General features: G+C 43.7%; 2 long non-coding RNA genes across 2 annotated transcripts; both read left to right on the top strand.

Annotated features, from left to right (window-relative positions):
* Positions 1-3,837: 3,837 nt before the first annotated feature.
* On the top strand, positions 3,838-5,101 carry LOC112399903 (uncharacterized). The gene is made up of 3 exons (XR_003003329.1): positions 3,838-4,136; positions 4,503-4,702; positions 4,961-5,101. It is a non-coding gene; the product is annotated as an uncharacterized LOC112399903 (long non-coding RNA).
* A 560-nt stretch (positions 5,102-5,661) lies between these two features.
* LOC112399902 (uncharacterized) lies at positions 5,662-17,658 on the top strand. Its single transcript, XR_003003328.1, has 3 exons — positions 5,662-5,775; positions 16,498-16,642; positions 16,925-17,658. It is a non-coding gene; the product is annotated as an uncharacterized LOC112399902 (long non-coding RNA).
* The last annotated feature ends 4,762 nt before the right edge of the window (positions 17,659-22,420 follow it).

Raw genomic sequence — 22,420 nt, 5'->3', positions numbered from 1 at the left:
TCCCTGGTGGCGCAGTGGTTGAGAGTCCGCCTGCCGATGCAGGGGACACGGGTTTGTGACCCGGTGCAGGAAGATCCCACATGCCGCGGAGCGGCTGGGCCCGTGAGCCATGGCCGCTGAGCCTTCGCGTCCGGAGCCTGTGCTTTGCAATGGGAGAGGCTACAACAGTGAGAGGCCCGCGTACCGCAAACAAACAAAAAAAACCGTGTTGTTTCTTACTGTTGTTACAAACACGGAGGCTCAGAGGAAAGTTTTAAGAAAGGAATTTATTTCTTAGTAAGCAGTCAATATTACCACCTACATAGAAAGCAAAATAGTATAGGAATCAAATGACTTGCAAATAAAAGTAAAATTTGTTTCTTAGTTGTCCTGAAATCCGTTTTTTGTACCTTCTTTAAAAAGTGAATTTTTATCTTAAAAAATACAGTAAAAGAAAAATAATCCTATTGACAGCACAGCCAATTTCAGGTGTTAAATAAGGATGCTTGCATGACAATTTCCCCAAATTCCCTATAATTCTCATTTTGCGATGGGTTTAAATCCTTTGGAGAATCCTGGGAGATTTTCCCAGGAATACAGGTTTGTGGGAGAGAAAGAACCAAGTAGGTAGTCTTTCTTGGCTCAGACGACATTACTGTTAAACATTAATTACCGAGAACTTATATTTCCTAAGACAAGCTCGTGTCTGAGTGAAAAACCAGTTCCTGCAACCCCAGAAAAAACGTATGCAGCCTAAAGTGGTTTTTACAAAGAGACCTTGGAGGGATGAACAACTTTCTCTCATTGGTTGAAGAGCTTGCCCTGTATGCCCTATGCACCCTCGGGGTTGGCTGGGGCAGGCCCGTCGCTGGACTGCTCCCTCAAGACTGGCGGAGTCAGGTTCTCCAGGACCGCTCCCTCGGGATTGGCTAAGGAAGGCTCTCCACACTCACTTCTGCTCCCTCAGGATTGGCTGAGGCAGAGTTTCCAAGAGCAATTCTGCTCTCCTAGGATTGGCTGAGGCAGGCTGTTCACGTGATTCTCCCTCTGGATTGGCTGAGTCTCTGAAGTTCTTCCCGCCTTCTCCCCGGCCGCCATCTTGCTTTCTTTCCCCAGGCCCTCATCAGTCAGCCCGCGGTGGAGCCCGGAGGCCAGCGGGTGGCTCAGCTCTCTGGAGGGAGCGGCAGGACCACGGGGGTGACTCCCAGCATGCCTCCCCTCAGGTCCCGGCAGTTTTCCCGACCTCTTTTGCTCCCGGGCTCAGGCTGATGTCCTCTCCTTGGCCTGCTCACGGAGCACAGAGGTGGGGGACCCGCAAGCAGGGTCTCCCTAACCGGGCCGAGGCCTTGACCCCTCCCAGTGCCCCTGTGGGTCCAAGTCAAGTCTGGAGGAGCTCACCTCTGCCTCTGATCCTTGACCTTGGACATCAGTGGGACTCCAACCTGGGGTGATGGAAGATCCTGGTCTCTGGTGTTCGAATCCAGCCTGGGCGTCTGAATTTACCCAGGACTTCACGTGCATGCCTTTCTTTTCAAAACAAAGTTGAATGTTTCCCCCCTAACTTAACCAAGTGCCCTGGGACGAGGTTGCTTTTCTTGTGGCTCTGAATTTCTGCCCTTTCTATGCTCCTCGAGACTCTCCTAAAAATAGGGTCAGTGTCCCTCACAGATACAGAGCCTTTGGGCTGAAATCCAGCTTATTCAGTAAATATGGAGAAAGCATTATCGGGATGCTCTAGTCCCCAAGGAGGAGGGAAGAGAGGGAGCTCTGGGAGGGTCCAGGTGGATTTCCTCAGGGAATGAGTGCTTTCTTCCCTCTCCTCCTTAAAGGTGAAGGACGGAAAGTGAGAGAGATGCAGCTGTGTCCTTACCCACTTCTGTTCTCACTTTTTAGGTGTAAGAGGAGGGAAGAAGACATCATGAGAATACGGGCTCATGTTTCTTCTTCTGACTCAGTTGGCCTCTTTATTCTGGATGTCTGTCCTTCCTCATGGTCAAAGAGAGATGTGGCCCCTTGGATGGAGCTCCCACAAGTTTGTCTGGCGGCATGGCGGAACCGGTACTTTTGTTAGTGGTACGAATCTGGCGTCATGCTTAAGAGTTGGATTTGAGGGAAATGGTCACAGTTTTATGACCTCTGCAGGTGACTGAACTTCTAAAAGCCTCAGTTTCCCCACATATATAGGGCAGCACATCTACATGATAGGGTTGCTGTGAGGTACACGTGGGAAGAGCTTGGTACAGTGTCTTAGGCTTTGCTGTGACAAATCACTGACCTCAGATTCTGAGTAGCTCAACCCAACAGCCCTTAAGTTCTGTTCTTTTATTTATTTATTTATTTATTTTTGGTTGTGTTAGGTCTTCGTTGCTGCGTGCGGGCTTTCTCTGGTTGCATCAAGCGGGGGCTACTCTTCGTTGCAGTGTGTGGGCTTCTCATTGCATTGGATTCTCTTGCTGCGGAGCACGGGCTCTAGGCACGTGGGCTTCCATAGTTGTGGCTCACGGGCTCAGTAATTGTGGCTCACGGGCTTAGTTGTTCCGCAGCATGTGGGATATTCCCGGATCAGGGATAAAACCCATGTCCCCTGCATTGACAGGCGGATTCTTAACCACTGCGCCACCAGGGAAGTCCTGGATATTCCTATTATTTTATTCTTTTCAAATTTTATTTTCAAAAAATATCTTAAATTTTGATGTCTTTTATTTATCACGAGACTTTTAAATATATTTATTGTTCACTTATTGATACATCCTGTCTTTTAATTCCCTTTTCATATCTTAAAGAAGTGACAATAATGTTGATCTTCTCAATGATTTATAAAAGCTGCTAATACATTAAAATTATAAAGTCTTTGTTTCTTATATATGTTATAAAGACCTTTTCTTAGTTTTTCTTTAAACTTAGTTCCAGTTTTTAATCTGAAACAGAAATGTGTAACTTTCTAAAATAAGAAGTTTTTAGTTTAATGGTTTCTCTGTTGTCATATGTTTTCCCTATTGATTGTATATTTCTAAAATTCACTATGCTTTAAGAATTTTCTTTTGAATTGAAAAATGTTGAATCCAGGTAAAACTCATTTATTCTAATGTGTGAACTAGGAATTTAACACTAATTGTATTTCAGTGCAGTCACTGGTTGAGCTAACATGGTATATTGAATACTTTCCACTAATCCCAAAGGCCCCTTTACCATTTGGTAAAGTGCTAAATACCCTTTCTCCTAGGCCTGTTCTCTAGCTCATGATCCTTTTGAATTTTTTCCTTATGGTAAAAATGTCAGAAAGATGCGCGCCTAACGGTTCAGCACAGTCATCTCTGGGAGAATGTGTGAGATACTTCCTCCCACCCCACTTCACTTGTGTGCATTTTGACTTACCTTCAATTTTCGTGTATTGAATCTTAAATTTTGCACCCCCGTTACTTCTTTTTCTTTCACATTAAAAAAAAATTGCTTGGGGAATTCCCTGGCGGTCCAGTGGTAAGGACCCCAAGCTCTCACTGCGGCGGGGCGGGTTCTATCCCTGGTAGGGGACCTAACATCCCACAAGCCCGGCAGCAATGCCAAAAAAAAAAAAAAAAGAAAAAGAAAATTGCTTGGCTGGGCTAATTTGGTTAACTTTTTCATCTGTGTTCTTAAATCTCTCTCTAGCTGGCGGCTGCGAGGAGGCCCGTCATCTCCAGGTGGGGGTGATAGTGATGCAGAGCGGTAGGGGCTGGGGTGCTTGGGTGGAGAGGGAAGGGCCCCGCGCAGGCCCCGCCCCACAGTGGGCGGAGCTCGCCGAGGACCTACATCGGCGTCGGGCTCTGTGCGCAGGCGCGCGTCGGTCCTCGGCGGGGCTCCCTGGTGGTCTCGGGCCTGTCTAGGCGCGGCCGCGCGTGGGGCGGGCGGGAGGCCCTGGAGGTCGGCGTCCTGTTCAGCGCGGGCCTCCCGAGGCTGCGAAGAGGGGCGCGGGGCGGAGGCAGAGGCAGCGCCGCCTGGGCCGCGTCCACACTGAATGGAGGGAGACTGGGGGTCCCGAGCGAACGCGCGGGAAGGGCCGCGTTTGTGGGAGAGGCCGCGCTGGCTGCGGGGTCTCCATCCTCGTAATCGCCGAGGCGGCCCGAACGCGGCCCAGAGGACTGAGCGACAGACCCCATCGGGCCCCGCAGCCCGGGGAGGTAAGACTAGCCCCGTGATGCTTCTCGGCGCGGCGTGGCGCGCGTTCCTCGGGCCCGAATACGTAACCGAAGCGTGTGTGCCCGAGGCTTGCGGCGGCGGTGTGCATCCCGGGTTTCCTTAGTTCCCTTAGACTGGTATCCGTCTGGCCCAGCGCGGTCCGGAGCAGCCTCCGGCCGCGACGGAGACGCCCCGCAGCTGTGTCGTCCAGGGGCCGAGGGCACTTAAGCCGCGGCTGGCCCGCCTTTGTCCTCAGCCTCCTCTGCGGTCGTAGAAGTGCGGCCTGAGGTCTCTGGAGCTGCGTGTTCTCAGAGAGGCAGATATGGCACCCGGATGAAGGTTCCCGCTGAAGTGAATTTGTCCCCTAGGCTCTACTGGAACAGAGCATCTCTACTGAGCCGGAAGGAGGGGGACTCCAGGAACGGGAATCTCACAGGGAAGAAGCCCCGCTCCCTCTTAGCCTCTGACCCAAGACCCATCGGAGCTTCAGAAGAGAAGCGGAAGAAACCCAGAAAAGGATTGTATCGCCCGGAGGGCGGAGGCTTGAGGGATTTCACCACCATCAGCTGTGAGTCACTTTGGAAGAGAGAAGGGAGCTGGGACTCAGTGAGACATGTGGCGGGAGTGGTGGGATGCTGGGGGATTCCGCAGCTGGGAAGCTTTTATCTTTAACCCCACCCCCAATGGCAACCTCCCCTCCCTTCATTCTCCACCAGTTCTTTCCAGAAGCTGGGCAGCGCTTTTCTGTCGTTCGTGTTCTTAGAGTCAAGAGTAGTAGTTCCCAGACGGTTTGCCAGGATTATCTATTTTTTTTTTCATTTGACAGAAGGGAAAAAGCCTGAAAGGGGAAATGACTTGTGAAGAATCAGTAAGAGGCACATAGAAGTCCTGGCATGTGCTGTCCACACGATCGCACGGAAACACATTTCCTCTTAAAAAAATCCTTTGAGGATGTCCCTGGTGGTCCAGTGGGTAAGACTCCATGCTTCCAATGCAGGGGCCCGGGTTCGATCCCTGGTCAGGGAACTAGATCCCGCATGCATGCTGCAACTAAGAAGTCCACATGCTTCAACTAAAGATCCCCTGTGCTGCAATTAAGACCCGGTGCAGCCATTAAAAAGGAAAAAAAAAAAAGATAACTATTAAAAAAAATCCTTTTGAGAAGAAGCAAGTTAGAAGAAACAGTTTTTCTTTTTAAAAAAACAAGTTTAAGGCACCTGTCCCTTTTTTCAAAACTTTATGAGGATTCTCGGACTCGGGGTTAACATCTTGGTAGAAAAACAGTTACGCAAAATAGCCTTTAGGGTTTTTCCCCCTGCTATATGTTTTAATGAAGGCATCGTATTTCATATTTTGAGATGCTATCATATGCTTAATAATTCTGCTTTAAATACTTCTGTGTTAGTGAGAGGGGAACATAAATAGGTAAAGGAGTAGGGAACATTGTGGTTTTAAGGAGTCACGAAGGGGCAGGTGTTAACCTTCCTCTCCTTCTCCAGGATTAAAGTTTACCCAGCTGGCGTTTGGAAGTTTCTAGGAAGAGCGTTGAGGAGCTCTCATCATCCCTTTCCTCCTCTTCCAGGAATGCCTTCCCAGGTTTTGACAGTCTTCCAAGAACAACAGAAAATGAACAAATCCCAGGTGAAGTATTTCTTTTCTCTATTCCCTATTTCATTTTCCAGTGGATTTCATGGCTTTTTTTAGGGTGTTCATATATTAAGATGGAAAAGTGGAAATAGATAAAAAGCCCCCAAAATGGGATTCATCCTATCCTTCCCACCCCTCACCTCATCCTGGGTAGCATCTAGGCTCTACTACCTTTAAGATGTCATCATTTCTTAAACCTGTGTTTTCTGCTTAATTCTTTCTCCCCTTATCAGAGCTTCATCTTCTCTCCCCTGCACTGTTGGAACAGTTTTTTGCTTCTTTCTCCCCGAGGTTAAGTCTGTCCTCCTGAGTAATCTGAAATGCTATTCAGATGATGGCACTTCAGTATGGAAACCACTTGAATAGCTTCTGGCCCTCCAGAGGGGAAAGGCTGAGTTCTTATCATGAAATTAAGGCTGTTGAGAACAGAACCACTTCCTATTTCTCTTTGTTTTATTAAATATTTTAAAAAATTCTCATATTCTACATTTTATTCAACAGTGATTGATTAGTGTGTGAGGTACTGAACTGTGTGCCACAGACTCTGCTCAAAACGATGTCGAGACCTGGTCCCTTTTTGATGGAGTTCACAGTTTAGAGAAGGTGACATTTAAAGAGTAAACATGTAACAGTGGTCTCCAGTGACCCCAAACGTGACATAACTTCCTGAACACATCCGGTTACCACCCACCTGTGCATCTCACTCACGTCTCTGTCCTGCGGGCTGACCTGGGAGCCCTGCTCCACTTCCTTTCCTGAGTCTCCAGCAGGAGCTAACTTGGGGGAGATCTCTTCCAGGAAGCCCTTCTCCTCTTTCTTTGTCCCCCTCTGGATTAATTGCCCTTCCCCTCTGTGCTCCACAATGCCCCTGCTGTCCCTGTCACTGCACTTTGTCCATTGCGTGGAAATTAGCTGTTTGTGTCTGCGCTGACAGGCCATTAGCCCTTCAAAGTCCATGTTCATGCCGTGTTCATCTTCATATTTTCCGTTCCTCACCCTGTGCCTTGCTCCTGGTAGGTGCTCATCACGTGTTTGTGGCTGAGTAAGCAAATGGTAGGCTTGGGAACCAAACTCTGCCCTGACTGGATAATCACCCTACCTGAATACAGAGCAGGGTCATCCAGGAGAACTGGGGTCTCCTTTCCCTTCTCTGAATGCTATCTTGGATCATGCAAGGTGGAGTATTTTTGTTATTGTTGGTTTTGTAAGAATTCGTGTTTGTTTGAGCAGTATTAGGTTTACAGCAAAGCTGGGCTGAAGGTACAGAGATTTCCCATATACCACCTGCCCCCAGACACCTACAGCCTTCCCCGTTATCAACAATCCCCACCAGACGGTACGCTTGTTAAGGTGGATGAACCTATGCTGACACGTCATTGCCACCCAAAATCTATAGTTTACGTTAGGGTTCACTCTTGGTGGCGTACGTTCTGTGGGTTTTGATGAACGTGTCACATGTATTCACCATTATAGTATCATACAGGGTAGTTTCACTGCATTTAAAACTCCTCAGTGCGCCACCTGTTCATCCCTCTCTTCCCTCCCTGCCTCCCCTCCCCCCACCAGCCACTTCATTGTCTCCATTGTTTGGCCTTTTCCAGAATGTCGTATAGTTGCAATCATACAGTATGTAGCTTCTTCAGATTGGCTTTTTTTGACCTAGTAATATTCATTTAAGATTTCTTCGCTTCTTTTCATGGCTTGATAGCTCATTTTGTTTTAGTGCTGAATAGTATTCCATTGTCTAGATGTACCACAGTTTATCCATTCACCTACTGAAGAACATCTTGGTCGCTTCCAGATTTGGGAAGTTGAGAGCAAGGCTACCATAAGCATCTGTGTGCAGGTTATTGTGTGGACGTAAGTTTTTAACTTCATTGGGTGAATACCAGGGAGCATGATTGCTGGGCTGTACGGGGACAGCATGTTTATCTTTGTAAGAAACCATCAAACTATCTCCCGAAGTATCTGTGCCGTGTTGCATTCCCACCAGCAGTGAATGAGAATTCCTGTTGCTCCACATCCTCACCAGCATTTGGTGTTGTCAGTGTTCTGGATCTTGGGCATTCTAACAGGTGTATAGTGGAATCTCATTGGTGTAATATGCAGTTCCCTAATGACATGTGATGTGGAGCATCTTTTCATATGCTTATTGTTTGCATTCTGTATATCTTCTTTGGTAAGCAGTCCCTTAAAGTCTTGGGTTGTTTGTTTTCTTATTGTTGAGTTTTAAGAGTTCTTTGTATATTTTGGATAATAGTCCTTTATCAGATGTGTCTGTTGCAGATATTTTCTCCCAGTTTGAGGCTTGTCTTTCCACTCTCTTGACAGTGTCTTTGACAGAGTGGAAATTTTTCATTTTAATGGAGTACAGCTTATCAGTTATTTCTTTCATGGATCATGCCCTTTGTGCTGTGTCTAAAAAGTGATTGCTAAACTGAAAATCATCAGATTTTCTCCTGTGTTATCTTCTAGGACTTTTGTAATTTTGTATTTTAGTTAAGTTTGTGATCCATTTTTAGTTAACTTTTGTGATGGGTGTAAAGTCTCTGTTTAGATTATTTCTTTTGCATGTGGATGTCCAGTTATTCCAGCACCATTTTTTGAAAAGACTGTCTTTGCTCCATTGTATTGTCTTTGTTCCTTTGTCAAAAATCAGTTGACTACATGTATGTGGGTCTATTTCTTGGATCTCCAGTTTGTTTCATTGATTTATTTGTCTATTCTTTCACTGTCTTGATTACTGTAGCTTTACAGTAAGGCTTTAAGTCAGGTAGTGTCCGTCCTCCAACCTTGTTCCTCTCTTTCAATATTGTTTGGCTATTCTGGGTCATTTGCCTTTTTAAAAGTTTAGAACCAGTTTGTTGATATCCACAAAATAATTGACTGGGATTTTGAGATTTCATTGAATATGTAGATCAGGTTTGGAAGAACTGACATCATGGTAACATTGAGTCTTCCTGTCCACAAACATGTAATATCTCTCCATTTATTTAGTTCCGCTATTTCTTTCATCAGAGTTTTACAGTTTTCCTCATATACCTCTTGTATGTATTTTGTTAGATTTATACATAAGTATTTCATTTGGGGGGGTGAGTGAATGTAAATGATACTGTTTTTAATTTCAAATTCCACTTGTTCATTGATGTTATATAGAAAAATGATTGAGTTTTATATATTAACCTTGTGCCCTGCAAAATTGCTATAATCGCTTAGTAGTTTCAGGACTTTTTTGTTGATTCTTTCAGATTTTCTACATAGACGATTTTGTCATCTGACAACAAAGACAGTTTTATTTCTTCCTTCCTAATCAGTATACCTTTTGTCTCCTTTTCTTGTCTTGTTGCGTTAGCTAGGACTTCCAGTACAGTGTTGAAAAGGAGTGGTGTAAGGGGACATCCTTGCCTTGTTCCTTATATTAGTGGGAAAGCTGCTAGTTTCTCACCATTATGTATGATGTTATCTGTAGGCTTTTGTAGATTTCTTTATCAAGTTGAGGAAGTTCCTCTTTGTTCCTGATTTACTGAGAGTTTATTTATTTATTTTGGCTGTGTTGGGTCTTCATTGCTGTGTGTGGGCTTTCTCTAGGTGCGGCTAGCAGGGGCTACTCTTTGTTGTGGTGCATGGGCTTCTCACTGCGGTGGCTTCTCTTGTTGCGGAGCATGGGCTGTAGGTGCACAGGCTTCAGTAGTTGCAGCATGCAGGCTCAGCAGTTGCGGCACACTGGCCCTAGAGTGCACAGGCTTCTGTAGTTGAGGCGCATGGGCTCAGTAGTTGCGGTGTGTGGGCTCTAGGGCACGTGGGCTTCAGTAGTTATTGTGCATGGGCTCCAGTAGTTGTGGCTCACGGGCTCTAGAGCGCAGGCTTAGTAGTTGTGGTGCGCAGGCTTCGTTGCTCCGCGGCATGTGGGGTCTTCCCGGACCAGGGTTTGAACCTGTGTCCCCTACGTTGGCAAACGGATTCTTTTTTTTTTTGCGGTACGTGGGCCTCTCACTGTTGTGGCCTCTCCCGTTGTGGTGTGTATTTCTTTTTATATTTTGTGAAGGATTTTTGCATCTATATTCATGAGAGATATTTGTCTATGGTTTTCTTATCTTGTAATGTCTTTGTCTTGAGACAAAGAGGTAGGAACTATTCCCTGTTTCTATTTCCTGAAAGAGATTGTAGATATTTAGTATAATTTCTTTCATAAGTGTTTGGTAGAATTTATGAGTGAACCCATCTAGGCTTGGTTCTTTTTGTTTTGGAAGGTTATTAATTATTGACTCAATTTAAAAATACAGACTTATTTAGATTGTGTATTTGTTCTTGTGTGAGTTGGGTAGATTGTGACTTTGAACAGATTGGTCCACTTCATCATTGTCAAATTTGTGGGCAGAGAGTTACTCATTATATTTATTATTTTAATGTCAATGGGATCTGTAGTTATATCCCCACTTTCATTTCTGATATTAGTAATTTGTGTTTTCTCTTTTTCTTAGTCTAGCTAGAGGTTTATTAATTTTATTGATCTTTTCAAAGAATCGGCTTTTGGGGCTTCCCTGGTGGCGCAGTGGTTGAGAGTCCGCCTGCCGATGCAGGGGACACGGGTTTGTGCCCCGGTCCGGGAAGATCCCACATGCCGCAGAGCAGCTGGGCCCGTGAGCCATGGCCGCTGAGCCTGTGCTCCACAACGGGAGAGGCCACAACAGTGGGAGGCCCGCGTACCGCAAAAAAAAAAAAAAAAAAAAAGAATTGGCTTTTGGTTTCATTGATTTTTCTCCATTGATTTCCTATTTTCAGTTTCTTTTGAAATTTCATTTTGATTCTACTTCAGTTTCTATTATTTCTTTTTTTCTGCTTACTTTTGATTTAATTTGTTCTTCATATAGTTTCCTAAGGTGGAATCTTAGATGACTGATTTTATTTATTTATTTATTTGTTGTGGTACGCGGGCCTCTCACTGTTGTGGCCTCTCCCACTGCAGAGCACAGGCTCCGGACACACAGGCTTAGTGGCCGTGGCTCACGGGCCCAGCCGCTCCACGGCATGTGGGATCCTCCCGGACCGGGGCACGAACCTGTGTCCCCTGCATCGGCAGGCGGACTCCCAACCACTGCGCCACCAGGGAAGCCCAGATGACTGATTTTAGATCTTTCTTTTTTCTAAATATATGCACTCAATGCTATAAATTTAGTATTGATTTTGCTGCGTCACACAATAAATTGTGTTTTAATTTTCATTTAGTTCAAAATATTTTAAAATTTCTTTTGAGATTTCTTCTTTCACCCATGTGTTACTTAGAAATGTGTTGTTTAATCTTCTTGTATTTTAGAGTTTTTCAGCTATCTTTCTGTTACTGATTTATAGTTTAATTCCATTGTGGTCTGAGAGGTTAGACATTGTATGATTTCTGTTCTTTTAAATTTATTAAGGTGTGTTTTATGGCCCAGAATGTGGTCCATCTTGGTGAATATTCCACGTGAATTTGAGAAGAATGTGTATTGTGCTTTTGTTGGATGAAGCAGTCTATAGATGTCAATTAGAGCCAATTGACTGATGGTATTGTTGAGTTCAACTACAGGCAAACCTCAGAGATATTGTGGGTTTGGTTCCAGACCATCCTAGTAAAGCGAATATCATAATGAAATGGGTCACACAAATTTTTCGGTTTTCCAGTGCCTATAAAAATTATGTTTACAGGGCTTCCCTGGTGGCGCAGTGGTTGAGAGTCCGCCTGCCGATGCAGGGGACACGGGTTCGTGCCCCGGTCCGGGAAGATCCCACATGTCGCGGAGCGGCTGGGCCCGTGAGCCATGGCCGCTAAGCCTGCGTGTCTGGAGCCTGTGCTCTGCAACAGGAGAGGCCACAACAGTGAGAGGCCCGCGTACCGCAAAAAAAACAAAAAAACATTATGTTTACACTGTACTGTAGTCTGTTAAGTGTGCAATAACATTATGCCTAAAAAATGCACATAATTTAAAAAATGATGCTGTTAGAAGAATGATGGTAGTAGACTTGCTCGATGCAGGGTTGCCACAAACCTTCAACTTGTATTAAAAAAAAAAACGGCAGTATCTGCGAAGCACAGTAAAATGAGGTTTGTCTTTGTGTCTTTACTGATTTCCTGCCCGCTGTTTGTGATAGAGCTGTGTTGAAGTCTCCAACATTAGATTCCATCTGTTTCTCCTCGTAGTTCTATCACTTTTTGCCGATGTATTTGACACTTTGTTGTTAGGTGCATACGTGTTAAGGATTGTTACCTCTTCTTGGAGATTTGACCCCTTTATCATTATGAATGACTTTCTTTATCCTTGATAACTTTTCTTACTTTGAAGTCTGCTATGTCTGAAAATAATATAGCCACTCCACTCCTGCTTTCTTTTGATTAGTATTATCATGGTGTGTCTTTCTCCATCCATGTACATGGTGGGGAGGGGTGTTCAAACTCTTATCTTTAAGGGAGTTCCCCCCCCCCCAGTTTTTTTGTTGTGGTAAAATACACATATAAAATTTATCATTTTTAGATCACTAATAAGGACCTACTGTATAGCACAGGGAACTCTACTCAATACTTTGTAATGGTCTACGTAGGAAAAGAATCTAAAAAAGAGTGGATACATGTATATGTATAATTGATTCACTTTGCTGTACACCTGAAACTAACACAACATTGTAAATCAACTGTACTCCAAAAAAAAAAAATCCCTTTAACCATTTTAAGTATTCAGTAGTGTTAAATAAGTACATTTATAATGTTGTGCAACCGCCACTACCACCCATCCACATGACTCCTTACTTTACAAAGTTAAAACTCTGTACCCATTAAATGATAACTTCACATTCCTTCCTCCTCCTAGCCCCTGGCAACCATCATTATATTCTCTCTCTCTGTGATTTTGACTATTCTAAGTACCTCATATAAATGGTTTTATGTAGTATTTGTCTTTTTGTGCTTGTCTTATTTCACTTAGCATAATGTCCTCAAGGTTCATCCATGTTGTAGCATATGTGAAAATTTCCTTCCTTTCTATTGTATATACATATCACATTTGCTTATTTATTCGTCAGTGAACACTTGGGTTGCTTTCACATTTTAGTTAATGTGAGTAATATGGGTGTACAGATATTTCTTTTTTTAAAAAAATTTATTTATTTATTTATTTTTGGCTGTGTTGGGTCTTCGTTTCTGTGTGTGGGCTTTCTCTAGTTGTGGCGAGCGGGGGCCACTCTTCATCGCGGTGCGTGGGCCTGTCACTGTCGCGGCTTCTATTGTTGTGGAGCACAAGCTCCAGACGCGCAGGCTCAGTAGTTGTGGCTCACAGGCCTAGTTGCTCTGCGGCACGTGGGATCTTCCCAGACCCGGGCTCGAACCCGTGTCCCCTGCACTGGCAGGCAGATTCTCAACTACTGCACCACCAGGGAAGCCCCAGATATTTAAGATCCTGCTTTCTGTTCTTTTGGGTATATACCCAGAAGTGGAATTGCTTGGTCATGGTAATTCCGTTTTTAATTTTTTAAGGAACTGCCACACCCTTTTCTGTAACAGCTGTACTGTTTCACCCCCCCACCAACAGTGCACAAGAGTTCCCATGGCTACACATCCTCTCCAGCACTTGTTATTTTGTAGTGGTTGTTGTGTTTTGTTGTGTTTTTTGTTTTCATAGTAGCCATCCTAATGGGTGTGAGGTGGTATTTCATTGTAGTTTTAATTCATATTCCACTAATGATCAGTGATATTGAGCATCTTTTCACGTGCTTATTGGCTATTTGTGTATTGTCTTTGGAGCAATGTCCAGGTCCTTTGTCCATTTTGAATTGGATGTTCGGGGAGTTTTTGGTGTTTAGTTTTAGGGGTTCTTTATATGTTCTGGATATTAATCCCTTAACAGACATAATGATTTGCAGATATTTACTCCCATTCTGTGGGTTGCATTTTACTCTGTTGATAGTGTCTTGTTTTTATTTTTTGCAGTACGCGGGCCTCTCACTGTTGTGGCCTCTCCCATTGTGGAGCACAGGCTCTGGACGCACAGGCTCAGCGGCCTTAGCTCACAGGCCCAGCCGCTCTGCAGCATGTGGGATCTTCCCGGACCCAGGCACAAACCTGTGTCCCCTGCATCGGCAGGCGGACTCTCAACCACTGCGCCACCAGGGAAGCCCTGATAGTGTCTTTTGATGCAGAACATTTTTAGTTTTCAGGGAGTCCAGTTTGTCTGTTTTTTCTTTTGTTCCCTGTGCCTTTGGTGTCATATCTAAGAACTCATAGCCAGATACTGAGTCATGAAGCATTTGCCCTGTTTTCTTCTAAAAGTTTTATAGTTTTAAGTCTTACATTTAGGTCTTTGATCCATTTTGAGTTAATTTTTTTATTTGAGGTTAAGATCCAACTTTATTCTTCTGCATGTGGATATTCAGTATTCCCAGTACCATTTGCTGAAATGACTATCTTTTCCCCATTGGGTGGTCTTGACAACCTTGTCAAAAAGCATTTGAGCATATATTTGAGGGTTTATTTCTGGGCTATTTTATTCCTTTGGTCTGTTTGTTTTTATGCCAGTACCACACCATTTTTAGTACTGTAGCTTTGTAGTATTATAAGGGATATTGGTCTGTAGTTTTCTTGCAACATCTATGTCTGACTTTGTTATAAGGGTGATGCTGGCCTCATAGAATGAGTTAGGAAGCGTTCGCTCTTCTTCAATTTTTTGGAAAAATTTGAGAAGGATTTGTATTAGCTCTACTTTCTTTCTTTGGCTGTGCTGTGCAGCATGTGGAATCTTTGTTCCCCGACCAGGGATCAAACCCATGGCCCCTGCAGTGGAAGCGTGGAGTCTTAACCACTGGACTGCCAGGGAAGTCCCAGTATTAGTTTTTCTTTCTTTCTTTCTTTCTTTTTTTGCGGTACACGGGCCTCTCACTGCTGTGGCCTCTCCCGTTGCGGAGCACAGGCTCCGGACGCTCAGGCTCAGCGGCCATGGCTCACGGGCCCAGCCGCTCCGCGGCATGTGGGATCTTCCCGGACCGGGGCACGAACCCATGTCCCCTGCATCGGCAGGCAGACTCTCAACCACTGCGCCACCAGGGAAGCCCAGCTTTTCTTTAAGTGTTTGGTAAAATGAACCAGTGAAGCCATGGTCCAGGACTTTTATTTGTCGGGATATTTTTGGTTACTGACCCAATTTCCATACTAGTTATAGGTGTATTCAGCGTGCCTATTTTCTTCATGATTTAGTCTTGGTAGAGTTTATGTTTCTAAAAATTTTTCTATTTCGTCTTGGTAATCCAATTTATTGTACCATTGTTCATAGTACTCTCCCATAATCCTTTTTACTTAAGCAGAATCGGTAGTAACGTTCATATCTTCATTTCTGATTTTAGTAATTTGAGGTTTTCCTTTTTTTTCTTATTCCATCTAGGTAAAAGTTTGTCAAATTTGTTCATCTTTTTTAAAAAAGTTTTTGGTTTCATTTTCTCTGTTTTTCTGTTTTCTATTTTGTTTACATCTGCTCTAATCTTTATTATTTTCTTCTTTCTGCTAGCTTTGGGTTTAATTTGTTCTTTTTCTAGTTCCTTAAATTGTAATGTTTGGTTGTTGATTTGAGATCTTCCTTGCTGCTGTTTAATGTAAACGTTACAGCTACCGTGGTGATTGCATGTGTGTCTTCACCAGCTCCTCATTTCTTCAGGGGCCACACCTCCCACCTGTGGAGGCACAAGATATCCCAGTGCTTTCTTCTCCATTGGGAGGAAAACAGGTTGATTACATTTAAACTTTTAATGAGGAAGAAAAAGATAAATTAAGCTTATTATCATGTGGATTAGCAGAATGTATATAGTACTTATTAAAGATAAATAAATTGGGGGTGCTCAAAACTTTACTGCCAGGATGGTGATGAAGTATTTTGGAGACCACTGAACTACACGGATGAGTCCAGAATTACTGCACGGTGTGCCGCTGAACACCTCTGCAGTTCTTCCTCTTCTCGTGGCCCTGCCCTGTTCCTGTCATACTGCTGTGTGTTTTTCATACTTCTTTGACTTTGTGTATGTGCCTGCACCACATTAATGAAGATCTGCTATTGTGAATCCCGACCTGACAAACCAAAATAGTCATATCTCCTACATTATATAACACTGATTCTAGCATAGCTCTAATAATACCTTATTACACAATAAGTATTCATAGGTATGATTTGTCTCCCTACCAAGATTTAAGCTTCTTAAAGGCCAAATAAAAATGATTGATTTAGGGGCTTCCCTGGTGGCACAGTGGTTGAGTCCGCCTGCCGATGCAGGGGACACAGGTTCGTGCCCCGGTCCGGGAAGATCCCACCTGCTGTGGAGCGGCTGGGCCTGTGAGCCATGGCCGCTGAGCCTGTGCATCTGGAGCTCCTCTCCTGGAGCTCCGCAATGGGAGAGGCCACAACAGTGAGAGGCCCGTGTACTGCAAACAAAGAAAAACAAAAAAGATTGATTTAGGTCAATATTCTTGGCAAGCTAGGATAGTTTCAGACACATGGTAGAAACTTGTTTTTTTTGTTTGAATTAATAAGTTAATCTACAATCTGGATTTTCCTATTATGATATCACTTTATCCCACAAAGTAAACCACAAAACAAGGTATGGAATAGGCAGCCTATATAATATTTATGGTAAACTCTCAAAATCAGCATGTTAAGAATTATTTCCCATCTCTCTCACATCACCCAATACTGATCTCTTTGGCTTGAACAGAAGTGTGCTGGCCAGGGATCCGTGTCATTCAAGGAGGACGTGACTGTAGACTTCACCTGGGATGAGTGGCTACAGCTGACCTGTACGCAGAGGACCCTGTACCAGGATGTGATGCTGGAAAAGTGCAGCCCCCTGGTCTCCGTGGGTGAGGAGCCTTCCCTGTGTCGTGCCTCCCCGTGTGCACTCTGCCTTGGCTGCCGAAACTTAGGAGCCCTTGGTGGAGCTTTATGATACTTGTGCATCTCATGGGTCAGAAACGCCTGCTGCTACTGAGCACGAAAGAGTGTTTCTGTTCTCACTTCCCTAAAGAAAGGTTCACATGGGCACCATTATCATGTGAATCCTGAACCGGCAGCTTCATTGTCCTTCAGGGCCCCCGATGTCCAAGCGACTTGTCTGAAGTCTTAACCCTGTATCTCACTCACAGGGTACTGCGTCACCAAACCAGCGGTGATCTTCAAGCTAGAGCAAGGAGAAGAGCCGTGGCCATTAGAGAGAGCATTTCCATGCCGGAGTGATCCAGGTGAGTTAGTCATTATCAGGTGAAAAAAAAGAAGCCACTGGAAAAGCAGACCCAGATGGATTGGTCCAGAAGTTGAGACCTTTGGGGTCTGTCTCAGTACTTCTATGTAGGGGCTTCAGACCTTGGGAAGTAACTGAACGGCGAGCCAGCCTGCCTCAGATAACCTGAACCCCATTTCCGTCCACCACTCTTAAGTACCAGTGCTTTCCTCTCTGGCCTGACTTTTAGGGAAGGTGACCACTCTGTGCCCAGTGTTGACCCCCTGCCTGCCTCCTGACCTTTGTTCTTGGTTTCTCCTTTCTAGTACTCCTCTCCTCTCCATTTTCGTGGACCGTTTTCTTTTCAGTTTCCCCGCAGGCATTTATTAATTCAGTCTGCAGATATTCTTACTCTGCCACCCACGCTCCTGGTGTCGGGGGTACACCAGTGAACAAACACTGTTCCTGAGCTCCTACAGCTTACAAGCTAGCAGGAGGAGGAGACGTGAATGAATAAGTTTACACATCCAGTGGTGACGAGAATGGTGAAAAGAACTAAAACAGGAGATAGAGAGCGGGGTGTGCTCTTGTAAAAGGTGGTTGGAGAATGCCTTTTTTTTTTTTATAAATTTTTTTTTTTTTTTTTTTGCGGTACGCGGACCTCTCACTGTTGTGGCCTCTCCCCTTGCGGAGCACAGGCTCCGGACGCGCAGGCTCAGCGGCCATGGCTCACAGGCCCAGCCGCTCCGCAGCATGTGGGATCTTCCCGGACCGGGGCACGAACCCGTGTCCCCTGCATCGGCAGGCGGACTCCCAACCACTGCGCCACCAGGGAAGCCCCGAGAATGCCTTTCTGATGATGTCAGCATTAGAGCAGATAAAGAAGTAAGGAGGTGAGATGTGGATCCTGGGGGTTCCAGGCGAAGGAAGAGCCACAGGGCCAAGTTCCTGCGGCAGCAGTTTGTTGGAAGTGCTCTGAGGAAAACAGGGAGGCCAGAGTGGTGGCAGGGGAGCACCTGAGAGGGATGCTGGTGGGAGGTGACATCAGACAGGTAGCCAGGGGCCAAATGATGTCTTACAGGACACGGTGAGGGCTTTGACTTCATTTGGGGCGGGTTGTGTAGCTATTACTGGATTTCTGCAAAAGAGTATGTTTTAAAAGAATTTTTTTGCTACTGTGCAGAGGAAATTGGGGACAGGGACAAGGGTGGTGGACAAAGTAAAAGCATAAAGACAGTGTGAAACGCTGGCTCCTGAAATACTGACCACCACCATTGTTAAGGCAAATCTTAATTCATTGCTCACCCTGACAGTCTTCGTAGCATCTTGGAAAAGAGTGAACAAAGTCAGGTTATTTATGAGATTTGAGGGTATAGTTTAAAGTATATTTTTTTAATTCAGGGGCTTAATAACCTTTGGGTAAGAATTATGATTTAACAGTTTAGGATTTGTGGACAGGTCTTGGAGAATAAGTAGTATAGTATCTATGGGAAAGGTGAGAAGTTTGTTTAAAAGGGTTTTGAGGAAGCTTCTGAAATGAACAGTAAGATCATTTGCAACTTTTATTTTCCTGGGCATGAGTTTCACGGGGCAGGAAAGTCCGCCGGTAACACAGTAAAACAGTAGTCATGGTAATGCAGAGAGTAAGCTGTGTGGATGTTGACGGTTTCAGCTCTTGACAGCAAAGAGGTGTTTGCAGTGGCTCAGATGTGAAGTGAGGGAGGGGGTAGACGTGACGAAATGTGGCTCCACGTTGGGAGAGTAGGATTTGCTGTTGGGTAGGATGTGGAGTGAGAGAATTGGGGGGGGAGCCGAGGATGACCTCAGTATTTAGTCTGAGCAACCTGCTGGGGTGGGAAGCGTTCGCTGAGATGGGAAAAGTGGGGAGGAGCAGTTCGGGGCAAATTTTTTAAGAAGTGACTTTGAGAAGCGTCAGTGACTTGAGATGATTATTCAAATTTAGATGTTGATAAGGCCCTTGGACATACAGATCTGGAGATCTGGAGTTGGAGAACAGACAGGAGTGCAGATTAAATTTGAAAGTCATGAGTTGAAAGGTGGTATGCAGACATAACTGGGCCTTGGGCAGTGGATGTGGATAGACAGGAAAAGAGGCTGCAACCCACAGCCTTACAACACGTAGGAGTCACAAGTGTAACAGAGAAGAAAACCCAGAGAGATGTCTGGAGGGCAAGAAAGGTGCTTGTCAAGAAGGATACAATGAATTTCTAGTTTGAAATAGGAAATATGAAGTCAGCCTTTTCCCCCTTTGTTCCTGTAAACCATCTAAAACCAACTAGGAGATTGAGAAATGAGTTGCAGACTGGTATTTTGTATAAATCTGAGAAATAGCTAAACTTGAAACCATGACATAAGGGGAAGAACTGTTGAAAGCAACAAAAAAATCAAGCTGGGTACAGGCACCTGGAATTGGAACCAGAGAGGGACCTCTCCAGGGCTGCTGACCTCAGAAAGAAATGCAAGGTGACTAACCCTTAGCAAAACATCAGGAAGGGATTGAACAAGATTGTGGCAGGAACTTCCTTGTTACCTGCTTTGGTTCTGAGAAGCAGAGAAGTGGGATTCAGGGTGGAATCACACACATAACCCTTAACTGTGTAAAGTATTGGTCTTTGTAGCATTTGGGGGATAAACGAGACTTTGCACGTGAAAATGCCCATAGGTTTTCAGAGAGAAATAAAAAATAATCAAATACAATGTTAAGTCCTTGGTCCTAAGCAGCCAGTGCAGGATGCATGGATGTTTTCTTAAGAAAAAAAAAAAAGGGAGAAAGAGAAAAAAAGAAAAGGCAAAAAAAAAAAAAAAAAAAAAAAAAAAAAGGAAAAAAAAAAAAAAAAAAAAAGAAAAAAAAAAAAAAAAAAAAAATAGTAAGTGAAGAACACGCACCTGAAAAATATTGTCATAGAAGAGAGAAATATTGTGACCAAGTATCTCACTATGAATGTTTCACAGCTTAATGAAGCAATTGCTTTTATGATTCAAAAGCACAAGGAACCATATATAAGCACTGAGGGGAGAGATGAAGAGACACAGGAGATTGTCTGAAAGGTTCCAGTGCTCAGGAATGAACTGGAAGAAGAAACATCCTGACAGTAAAATGTGTAGAATTGGAAGGAGCACAAGGATCTGAAAACATAGTGAGGGGCCTGGAAGAGAGGAGCACAGGAAGTGAGCAGATGAAATGGGAATCGGGGCACAGTTAAAGGGGTCACATGTGGAAGACTGGAAAAGGAGGTTCAGCATGCACACCATCCAGTCCCCCATGTGGAAAGCCAGAGATAATTGAATAGAACAAATACTTAGAGATACATTTCAAAGAAGCTTCCTGGTATGAAAGAAGACTGGAGTCTACATGAAAAGGACTAACTTAGGGAAACTAACTCAGAACTGTCGCCACCATGGTGTATCCTAGGGAAGTTACTAGATTTTTAAAGAAAGAAAGGTTCTTTTTGGTCTGCAAAACCAAAGAATTAAGTCATTTAAAACTTTGTTGAGGAATACTGACAAATATAATTGTATATATTTAAAACGTACAGTGTGACGATTTGATGTACATATATTGTAGAATGGTTACCAAGATTAAGATAATTAACACATCCATCACCTTACATAGTTAACAGGTAATTTGTATGTGTGTTTTTTTTCAGTGGTGGTGAGAATGATTCAGATATATTTGCAACAGCGTTCAAGGGTACAATACCATATTATTAACTATAGTCACCATGCTCTACATTAGATCCCCAGCACTTGAATTAAGTCTTTTTTCTTTTAAATTCTGGCTGTGCTGCTCGGCTTGCAGGATCTCAGTTCCCTGACCAGGGTTTGAACCTGGGCCACAACAGCAAAAGCACTGAATCCTAACCACTAGGCCACCAGGGAACTCCCCAGTCATTTTTAAGGGGGAGAAAAAAATCAAGTTGATCTCAGACGTCCACAATAACATTCAGTGCTTTTAAAAGCACTGGAGAAAGAATTACAAAATCCTTAAGAACTAAAAGTAAATCCCAATAATTTTATATGTAGACAAAATGTTATTCAGCGAAAGTAACAACAGTAAGTTTGAACATGCAAGAATGCAGGGAAATATTGTTTTCGTGAATTCTTTGTAAAGAATTTTCTAGAACATGAACTTTAATCAAGAAATGGTAAAGTATAAAATAGCAGAAGATTGTTTTTGAGTGCTATTTAAGTGAGAACTAAGTCTAAAACTGAAGTGGGGATTGATTATCAGGATAGAATTAAAACATAAAGGACTTAAGATTTTAGGATTATTAGATATAAAATTTTAAAATTTGTGTGGAATAGCCACGTCCCAAAATAAACAAAGCAGTTTAGAAGGCTAAGAAAAACTAGGGGGAGCTTGCCCTTTCAAATTCAGTGCTAGCTATTGGCTGTAGTGTGATATTAATGTAAGGATAAACGGATCGGGGGCTTCCCGGGTGGCGCAGTGGTTGAGAATCTGCCTGCCAATGCAGGGCACACAGGTTCGCGCCCTGGTCTGGGAGGATCCCACATGCCGCGGAGCAACTAAGCCTGTAAGCCACAACTACTGAGCCTGTGCGTCTGGAGCCTGTGCTCCACAACGAGAGGCTGTGATAGTGAGAGGTCCGTGCACTGCGATGAAGAGTGTCCCCCACTTGCCACAACTAGAGAAAGCCCTTGCACAGAAACAAAGACCCAACACAGCCAAAAATAAATTATTAGAAAAAATCAGAGAGAACATTTCCCAGTGTGGTCAGAGGAAGTCCTGACTACTGAATAAAGGCACAGAGAGATGCAACATTGGTGCCTTTGAAGATGGGAGAATGAGGCTAAGAGCCAGGGAAGGCAGGGCTTAAAAAAAGGATCAGAAGATTCCAGAACTAGCTCCATGCATATGGAAATCAGATATGTGAGAAACAAAGGGGAGGTAATTCAATAAGTGCTGTTGAGAAAATTATTCATATGGAGAAAACATTTGTCTTTTACCATTATACAGAAATCAATTTAAAAGTAAAATATATAAAACTTCTAGAAGAAAGTATAGTGGAATATGTTTATAACTATATAAAAGGGGAATATATGTACGCTCTTGATATATATGTATCATCATCTATGTACAATCCTTACGAAAGGGTTCTCAAACAGCACAAAAATACTGTTTTAGAAGAAAAAAATAGATTATATTAAGAACATTCACTCATTACAAAACACCATAAATATTCAAAATTCATGGCATAGGGTGAGAAAAGTTATTTGTAACATATATAACCAGCAAAGGCTTAATATCCAAAATACATTCATGGCTTTTCTCAAAACAAATTTAAATAAGACATTATACATTATTCATTTTACTTAATTTCTGCTTCCTCCCACTGGAATGTAAACTTCATGAGAACAGGGTTTGTTTTCTTTCATGTCT

Source organism: Neophocaena asiaeorientalis, unplaced genomic scaffold, assembly GCF_003031525.2.
Source record: "Neophocaena asiaeorientalis asiaeorientalis breed wild unplaced genomic scaffold, Neophocaena_asiaeorientalis_V1.1 scaffold461, whole genome shotgun sequence".
NCBI classification, from domain to species: Eukaryota; Metazoa; Chordata; class Mammalia; order Artiodactyla; family Phocoenidae; genus Neophocaena; species Neophocaena asiaeorientalis.
This window is presented reverse-complemented; position numbering and strand designations above follow the sequence as displayed.